The following is an 8906-nucleotide window of genomic DNA, read 5'->3' as shown; positions in this document are numbered from 1 at the left end:
AGTAGTAAAGTTCAACAAGAGAGAAAATAACAAATGCTGACAAGGATGCAGAGAGATTGAGACTCTCCTACACTTTTGGTGGGACTGTCAAATGATATAGCCACTATGGAAAGCAGTATGGTGATTCCTTAAATAGCTGGAATTAGAAATACCATTTGACCCAACAATTCCATTACTAGGTATATATCCTAAAGAAGTGAAAGCCAAGACAAGAACAGATATATTCACACCCATCTTCATCACAGCACTATTTACAGTAGCCAAAATATGGAAATAACCTTGATGCCCATCAGCAGAAGAATGGATAACCAAACTATGGTACGTGCACACAATGGAATACTATGCAACCCTAAAGAATAACTCAGAAGCTGCTAAACATTGTGTAGTGTGGATGAACTTGGAGGACATTAAGTCAATCACAAAAAAACAAATGTTTTATTAGTCTGTTGTTATAAAATGTCAAAGAAAAGTTTATATGTGGAAGGAAATTTTCTTTGTTGGTTACCAGCGGTTGTGGGGGCAGGGGAGGGAACACTCTTAGATAGGTAGAGACAAGTATTGACATGGGTGAAGAGAAGGGCAATGTACCAAAAGTGAATGATCAAAAAAATGGCATTGAAGAAGAGGCCATAGAGAGGTGCATGGAAGGTACAGACAACAAAGATAAATCCATTTGCAAGTACAGTACTGCATTGTCAGTGAAAGCAAACATTGACATGCAGGTGGATAAATGAGTGGACAGATATATCTATGTAGAGGAAAGTGTGCCCATGGCCATGTATAGGGTTGGCAGGCAATGTTTCTACAAGTGTTTTTGCATGTTCTATAAGAATTCCCAGGTATATAGTAGAACTGACAAGGGACAAGGTTGTAGTTACTTCTTGGCCACAGCCAGCTACCCAGAAGGAGTGAATAGCTGGACCTGTGCACTTGGGACCATAGTCATAGGGGACATCAAGTTCAATAGGCATAACATACTACACAAAATCATTGTTCTATATCCTACTTTGGCAAGTAGTGACTGGAGTCTTAAAAGCTTACAAAGTGGCCATCTAGATGCAACGATGAGTTGCTCCTAATCCAGAGCAAAGAAGAATGGAGAAAACAAAACATGCATGGAAATTATTAGTACAAGTGACTGGTACACCATGCAATCCTCAGCCAATATGACTATAAGACCAGACGAAGTAGATGATGCCCAGCTACCACTGTCAATCACTCAAAGGGAGAGCTGTGTAGGAGATCCTGGATAAAGTGGGAGAACAATGTGGAACAAAACTCAAAATCATAAAAAAAGGACCAGTTTTGCTGTTCTGGTAGAACCTGATGGAACCACTGAGACTATGTCCCCTAGCTGTCCTTCAGATCTGGAATTGAACCGACTCCTGTGGCTTCCAGACAAACCAAAAACAAACATATTGGCTGAACATTTACATTAGATACACTCCTTGGAGAGAACAATCATGGGAGAATAGAAGAGTTGTGTGTGCACAGGGAGACAGCTCAGGGGGCAGGAGTGCATGGAGGGAAGGACACAGGGAAGAAGAATTATGTGGCAGAAGTGGGAGGAGAGCTGTTGCATTGTTGGAAATGCAGTCAATTTCATGAGACAAAGTCTATGTGAGCTGCTAAGTGGAAAGTAAATTTGCTCTGTATACTTTCACCCAAATCACAACAGAAAGAAAGAAAGAAAGGAAGGAAGGAAGAAAGGAGGGAAGGAGGGAAGGAGGGAAGGAGGGAAGGAGGGAAGAGTAAGTATAAATAATAATTGTCAGTATCCTAACTTGAAATCCTAAACCATTATTTTGGAATTGTGAGTTAGTGGAAAAACCTCAATTCCTGCCCTTTCTACCTCCAACTGTAATGCTAAGCAAAAAAATAATATAAAAATCCCAAGAAGTATTATAAAAATAGGAGTCATCATCAAAGACTTTAACTATGCAGTGATAATTTTTCTACTATGTACTTATTTTAGTGCTCATTGTGTTGGATGGAAACTACAAAAGCAAAAGGTGTCATAAAAGATATGATGTAACATTTATATTTAAATCACAAATAATTACTAAAAATATAAGAACCTTACTTCATGTTCAGTAGCAGGTATCTAGAATAAGATGTATAACTATAAACACTACAGAAATTTAAGTTATCTGATTAAGGATTTATATCAAATTCTCATATAAATATCGAACTCAAATATTAATATAATGTAACTAATTATTTAATTCTGGAATAATTATTTTTTGTTTAGAGATTGCTAGGGAGTCTGTGAAGAGCAAGAGAGAAAAACATTTTGCCCTCAGGGAGCTTTTATTGTAATTGTGAAAGCAGAAAATAAATAATTATATGTTACTGTGCATAGAATGTGGATAAGACATTTGGCTGCTAACCAGAAGGTCAGTGGTTCAAAAGCACCAACTGATTTGTGGGAAGAAATTGAGGCAACCTACTTCCATAAAGATTTACAGCCTTGGAAATCCAATAGTTGTCATCCACTCAGTGGCAGTGGGTTCAGTTTTAGTTATTCATAGCATACTCTATCTGAAATTCATAATTTAAAATAAAATTCTCTAATTTGGTAAATTATATTCTCTTCAGTTTTATAAAATTGATTGAATGGAGTAAAACAAGAAGTGATTCCCAAACAAGTTTAGAAACACAAGATATATGTCTGACATGTAATCGGTCCAGAAATAAAGTTTTATGGCATGTTATCATTCAATATACTTTTTAAAAAATACAGAGACAAGAAGCAGATGGAGATTTCTTTATGCATTTGTTTTTACTTGAATGTTAGTTAGAATATAGGGGGCCAGGGACACCAGGCTTGGGCCCCAAGATGTACAGAGATCAGAAGGATTTCAGATAAAAACAATTAATGCACTAATTAAATAAACACCTTAGTAATATCAGAGCTCTGGTGGCATAGTGCCTAAGTCATTTGACTGCTGATCAGAAGGCTGGCAGTTCAAAGCCATCAGCACTCCTCGGAAAGAAGATTGGGCAATCTACTTCATAGAGATACTGCCTTGGAAACCCAAGGAGGGGTCGCTATGAGTCGAATTGACTCCAGCAGTGAGTTTGTTGTTGTTGTTGTTGTTGTAGTTATTGTTTGAATAATATGGTAGCAATCTTCACTTTTTAAAGGCATACTGAGTGAAAGCTCTGAATATGTAACTATGTTTTAAATGCTGTAGCGTAGCCCTATTTGGTTCAGAAGTGTTCTTCTTAACAGCAATCATCAAGTTTGCCTTTCCTTCCTTCACTTTTAAGATTTCTAGAATGCTTCAAATTCAAATTAGCAAGGATGAGCTATTTGAAAGTGTATGTAGGGAATTCTAGAAAAACAAATAAAGTTTCAGATAATTGATAAATTACAGAGAGCAAAAAGGCTAACCATTTTTAGTCCTTTAACTTATATAATCTCTTATATGTGCATAACAATAAAAGCAAACATAGCTATTGATACATTTATTTTTATTCATCCTAATGATCTTTTTATCCTTTCAACATTCAATGATACATGTGAAGTTTTTAAGATAGGAGGAGAATTTTGAAACAATTTGTGATAAGTATAGAAGCAAATATAAAGTAAATATTCAAATTAATAGTTCAAGGATTTGTTTCTTTCATATATATTTAAATTACCATGCTTTTTTTGCAAAAAAAAAAAAAAAATTCCCTTAAACATTAACTATAACCATGTAAATTTTATTGGAGAGGTCACAATACAAGTTTTAAAGTTTTAAAGAAAACTTTGAAATATATTCATATTTGTCACTGATCGCATGCAAATTTTCTAATACACCTTACATTATTTCTGTCTGAAAATTAAAAAAAAATGTTGAATTGCAATTATTATGTTGTTGTTGTTAACTTGTTATTGTTAATTGTTGTTAAGTTATTATAGTAAATACTTTTCTAATATATTAATGCTGAATTCTGAATCAGTGACAAGACCACAAGTTGGTTAGCTTATACGTGAGCAGAAGTATAGAGTGAAAAATCTGCAGCATAATTACTGGCAGTTGAATAATGAATAATTTGTACAAGTTCAAATAAGTCCATTAATGTGACAGGGTAAATTCATGAACATTTATGAGTAATTAAAATTTTAAAAGTTAGTGGACCTGGATATATTATATTTTCTCCCCTAAGGTAGAGATACTTACATGCTGTGACCAAGTTAACTACCCCTTTCTTTATATCTTTTGTTTTCTTAATAACTTCGATTTTTGTACTTTTAAGTTAATTTAATCTCCATAAATTTAGACATTACATTGTGATTTGGCACCACAGGCAGTTTGTTCATCAAGATTTAAGACATCTCAATTGGCCACCATATTAAATTAACCTATTATCCTCCTTCACAAAAGATTCTTAGTAACTTTCAGAGGATATTAACAAATTAATTCTTAATTTTTCTGTGATATAACTTAAAAATACTTAATCATTTTCTAAAGTTGAATAATAAACTGTTTTGTTAAAAAAGATACACCATTTCAAATATTTAAACAGTGAGCTGGTTCAATGAAAAAATATAGGAAAAAATCTTTATCAATGCTCCAACTCACTGCCTAAATTATTTATTATAACATTTATGAAAGAAATGACTATTAAGATTGAGAATATATTACATGTTATTTTCCAACTTATAGCTTTCTTGATTGTTTCTTTAAAAAAATCTTAATGAATTTTAAAAATGATTTTGTCATCAGAGAAAACATTTATAAGAATTACTTAAATTCATTTCTGGACACAATAACTTTCAAAAATAATTTTAACTATGTCAGAATAAAACCAAAATGGCAATGTTTTCTTTGTTGTTGTTGTTTGTATGTCAGTATATTTACATTTAGGCGGATAGCCTTCAAGGGCCAATTTTACTTGTTTATATTTTCATTTCTCATAAACTTTTCAAATTTCCATCACAATGTAGACTTTACAGACTTTAAAATACATACATGAATATTTAAAATAGTTTTAAAAGTGATTGTTTCTACTTTTTCAGTTAACAGAACAATATATTTATGTAATAAATAATAATTTTCTTTTAAACTAGTGATTAAGCTTACTCCAAGAACCATATAAGTTTTAATACACAAACTACAGGTTTATTGAAATAACTTGTTTTTCTTAAAAATTCCATTCTTTACATTATGATCTAATACTAGCAAGATTTCTACTATGGAGTGAAAAGCACTCAACATGCTGTAAGATTTTAGTCTAATATTCAACTTAAAAATCAGAAAAGATCTCAACTGAAAAATTTTAGACAGAAATATCAGTGTGTTATGAATAAAGCAGCAACTTTATTTAGGCATATTTATATTTTTTACTTATTTCAGAATGGATTTGCCTATTGCTTTGTTCTAGGGACAGATCCACACATACACACACACACAGAAAGTATAGAAGATTTTCATGAGTTCAGGGAAAGGAATAGCAGAAGCAAGGAATGCAGTCTAAAAATGCAGCAACTACTGTCTTAGTTTCCTAATGGTGATGTAATAGAAACACTAATGTGGGTGAGTTGAAAGAACATGAACTTATTTTCTCATAGTTTTTGAAGTTAGAGGTCTGAATTCGTAGCACCAGGTATGGAAAAAGGCTCTCTATTCTAGGGGAAGATCCTTGTCTCAGATTCAGTGGTCTGAGAGATTCTTCCACAATCTTTAAGTGACAACTATCTCCACCTGTTTATGCTTGCTCTTGTATTAAAATGCTCAAATCATAACTCAGAAGTGATTAGATTTAAGACACATCCTCAACTGATACATAACAAAGAAAAGCCTTTATAGGAATTAGGTTTCCAGTGCATATTTTGGAGGTTCACAATTCAATCCATCATAAGTATATAATGTATCCACATATGACTTTAAATATGAAAATGGGATGTTGAATATATTTTGTGAAGGAATTAACACAGAACAATTCTACAAGAGATGAAATATTATTTAAATTATGATGCTTGGTTGCTGACTAGTTCTGTAAGTGGGTGGGTAAAGTATACAAATGGAGAAAGAACATTCAAAGAAAAGGGCTGGCAATAATGAGAATCAAAGCAATAACATTAATTTTTCCTCTACTTGTTAATAAGGTATATAAAAAAGTAACAAAGTGGAGTGGCTAGAACAGATTTTTCTTGTTTGGGAATTATAAATGAAAATAGCATTAGAGAAATAGTCCAGGTTAATTATAGGGAACTCTGGATTTTAAAAATAATAATTAAGAGTAAATTTAGCCTTTGTTCAGTTTTGTTATGACATAGAGAAAAGATTGTTTAACGGATTCATAATATATGTATAATTAATAAGAGAAATGACAGTAGAGAAACGTATATATCTGTGTGATTGAACTGATTCAGATATAAACGTTTTTGGAATCAATGTCCACATTGGGCAATGAAAGGAGAAGAAAACAGGACCTAATTCAGGAAAACAAAAGAAAATGTCAATATGGTTTACCCAAAATAAATTGGGAATCCAAGCAGAAAAATGTATTGTGGCAGAAATATAAAAGCAAATAGTAATAAAAATTCAATGTGTTTATTCATAAATACAGTTGTCCATGCTATCCACTGGGGAGGTGGGATATAGTAAGTGTGAGGATTGGTTCCAGCACCCTTAGGAACAGCAAAATCTGCAGATGCTCAATTGCCTTAAATAAAATAGCACAGTATTTCCATAGAGCCTATGTAAATCCTCCAGTATACTTAAATCTCTAAATTACTTAAAATACCTAATAAAATGTGATTGTTATATACATACCACTTTACACTCTCTCTTAGTCTTCCAGGGATTGTTTTGACCCTTTAACTGCCTTTTAGGGGCCATTCTTACAGCTTCAATTGCTTTGATCTGTAGTTGGTTGAATCCTGAGATGTGGAACCTAAGGATATGGAGGGATAACTGCATGAATTGTATTCAGCAGATGTATAGAAACAGATTTTTTAACAGTATAAATGTTAATCTAATAATCAAAATATTAAACATTTTTTGAATGTAGGAAGAAATACAGATCAGTCATTCAGGGCATCTCAAGTCTTCTGCTATCAATATTGGTACATCAATGCAAAGTTTATTGGTTTATTATGAACTATTATTGTTGTTGTTGCTGTTGTTGTTGTTATGTGGCGTAAAGTCGGACTTGACTCATAGCGACCCCTCCTTGGGTTTCCAAGGCGGTATCACTATGGAAGTAGATTGCCCAACCTTACACTAAAAAATATTCATTGAAAATGTTAAGAATTTATCTTATTAAGGTATAATTTCAGTGGAGTAACATACAAAGTAAAATTTAAAAATCTTAGAATTATATTGGTCTTTTCCATACTTGAAACCAGGAACTCAAAACAAAATTCTCTGCAGCTTGTCAAATCAACTCCCATTTAAATAAATAACTAAATAAATAAATAGGTCTTTTGGAGAGTATGATAACTTTTCTAGTTTCAAGAACATATACTAAATACAGCTCAGATTTGTCCTTCTCATCTACCTTATATCCTACAAGCTTCCAGAAATTTCTCAATAACAATATCATTAATCTTGTGGGTATAAACTTGTGAATGTCACTGTATATCATTTCAAAAGAAAGACAGCATAGCAGCTGGCTGTCAAACTACCAGTATTTAGTGAGGGATAGAAGCATAAATTTCCAACAGGAAATTTTGGACCAAAAAGTTGGAAAATTTAATTAAATAAATATAAATATAGAGATAGAAATAATGATAGGATGTTTCATTTAATATATGAGTGTAGATACTTTCACATACACATGAAACCATATGTTGTTTAATCATGTGTTTATCTCATATGGCATGCAATACTAATAATTTTAAACTAATCTTAATTTAAGAAATTATCAAGTATTCTATAAATGTTTTCATCCACATTGTATATGATTTTTCATGTTTGAAATAAAGATCTTTGATATCTTTTCCATTACCTATTGATATAAATATCTTACAAGCAGTTGCTTTTATAGATGTTTTCCTTATGTCTCTAGTAGATAAATATTAGATATCATGATCATGAGCTATTATAACATAACTGGAAACTAAATATGATGGAATGCTCTATGCAGACAATTGACTTGTAATAGTCAAATGAGGTAAAATTAAATTCCTACAAAATACCCTAATTTCTAGAAGATAATACCTAATAAAGATACTCAAAATATTTTGCACTTTTATTTTTTTAATTAATAGCCACAAATTATGATAAGTTATAAATAACCAAATACTGATTATTTAAGGATCTCTGGAAGCACAGTTGGTTAAGTATTCTGCTGCTAAATGAAAGGTCTGCCATTTGAACCCTCTAGACAATCTTCAGAAGAAAAATGGGATAGCCTGCTTCTGTAAAGATTTCTGCCTTTGAAACCCTGTGGAGCAGTTTTATTCTCTTTTGGGTCACTATCATTTGGAATCAATTAGACAGCAATGGTGTTTATTGACACTGATTATTTATAAACATTAAAGAATAACCTTTGTATTAGTTTTCTATTAATGCATACCAAATTACTACAGTGTCTTAGAACAATACTGGTTCATTATCTCACATTTCTGCAAGCGTTTGTATGGGTTTCCTGCTTAAAGTTACAAAAGTCCAGAATCAAGGTGCCAGCTGTACTGATTTCTCAAGGTTCTTCGGAAAAATATGCTTCCAACCTCACTCAGATTTTAGTAGAAGTCAGCTCCTCCTGGTTGAAGGACTGAGGTCTTGTTCTTTTGCTGGCTGTTATTTACAACTCCTATAAGGCATTTGACTGTTAACCCGAAGGCTGGCGGTACAATCCCACCAGCTACTCCTCAGAAGGAAGACCGGGCAATCTAGTACCATGGAGATATCACCTTAGAAACCAAGGAGGGGTTTCTGGGAGTCAAAATGAACTCGATGACAGTG

The sequence above is a fragment of the Orycteropus afer genome, unplaced genomic scaffold (assembly GCF_000298275.1).
Source record: "Orycteropus afer afer isolate SDZICR_OR568_19922 unplaced genomic scaffold, OryAfe1.0 scaffold00076, whole genome shotgun sequence".
Classification (NCBI taxonomy): Eukaryota; Metazoa; Chordata; class Mammalia; order Tubulidentata; family Orycteropodidae; genus Orycteropus; species Orycteropus afer.
Note: the sequence above shows the minus strand (reverse complement) of the source record.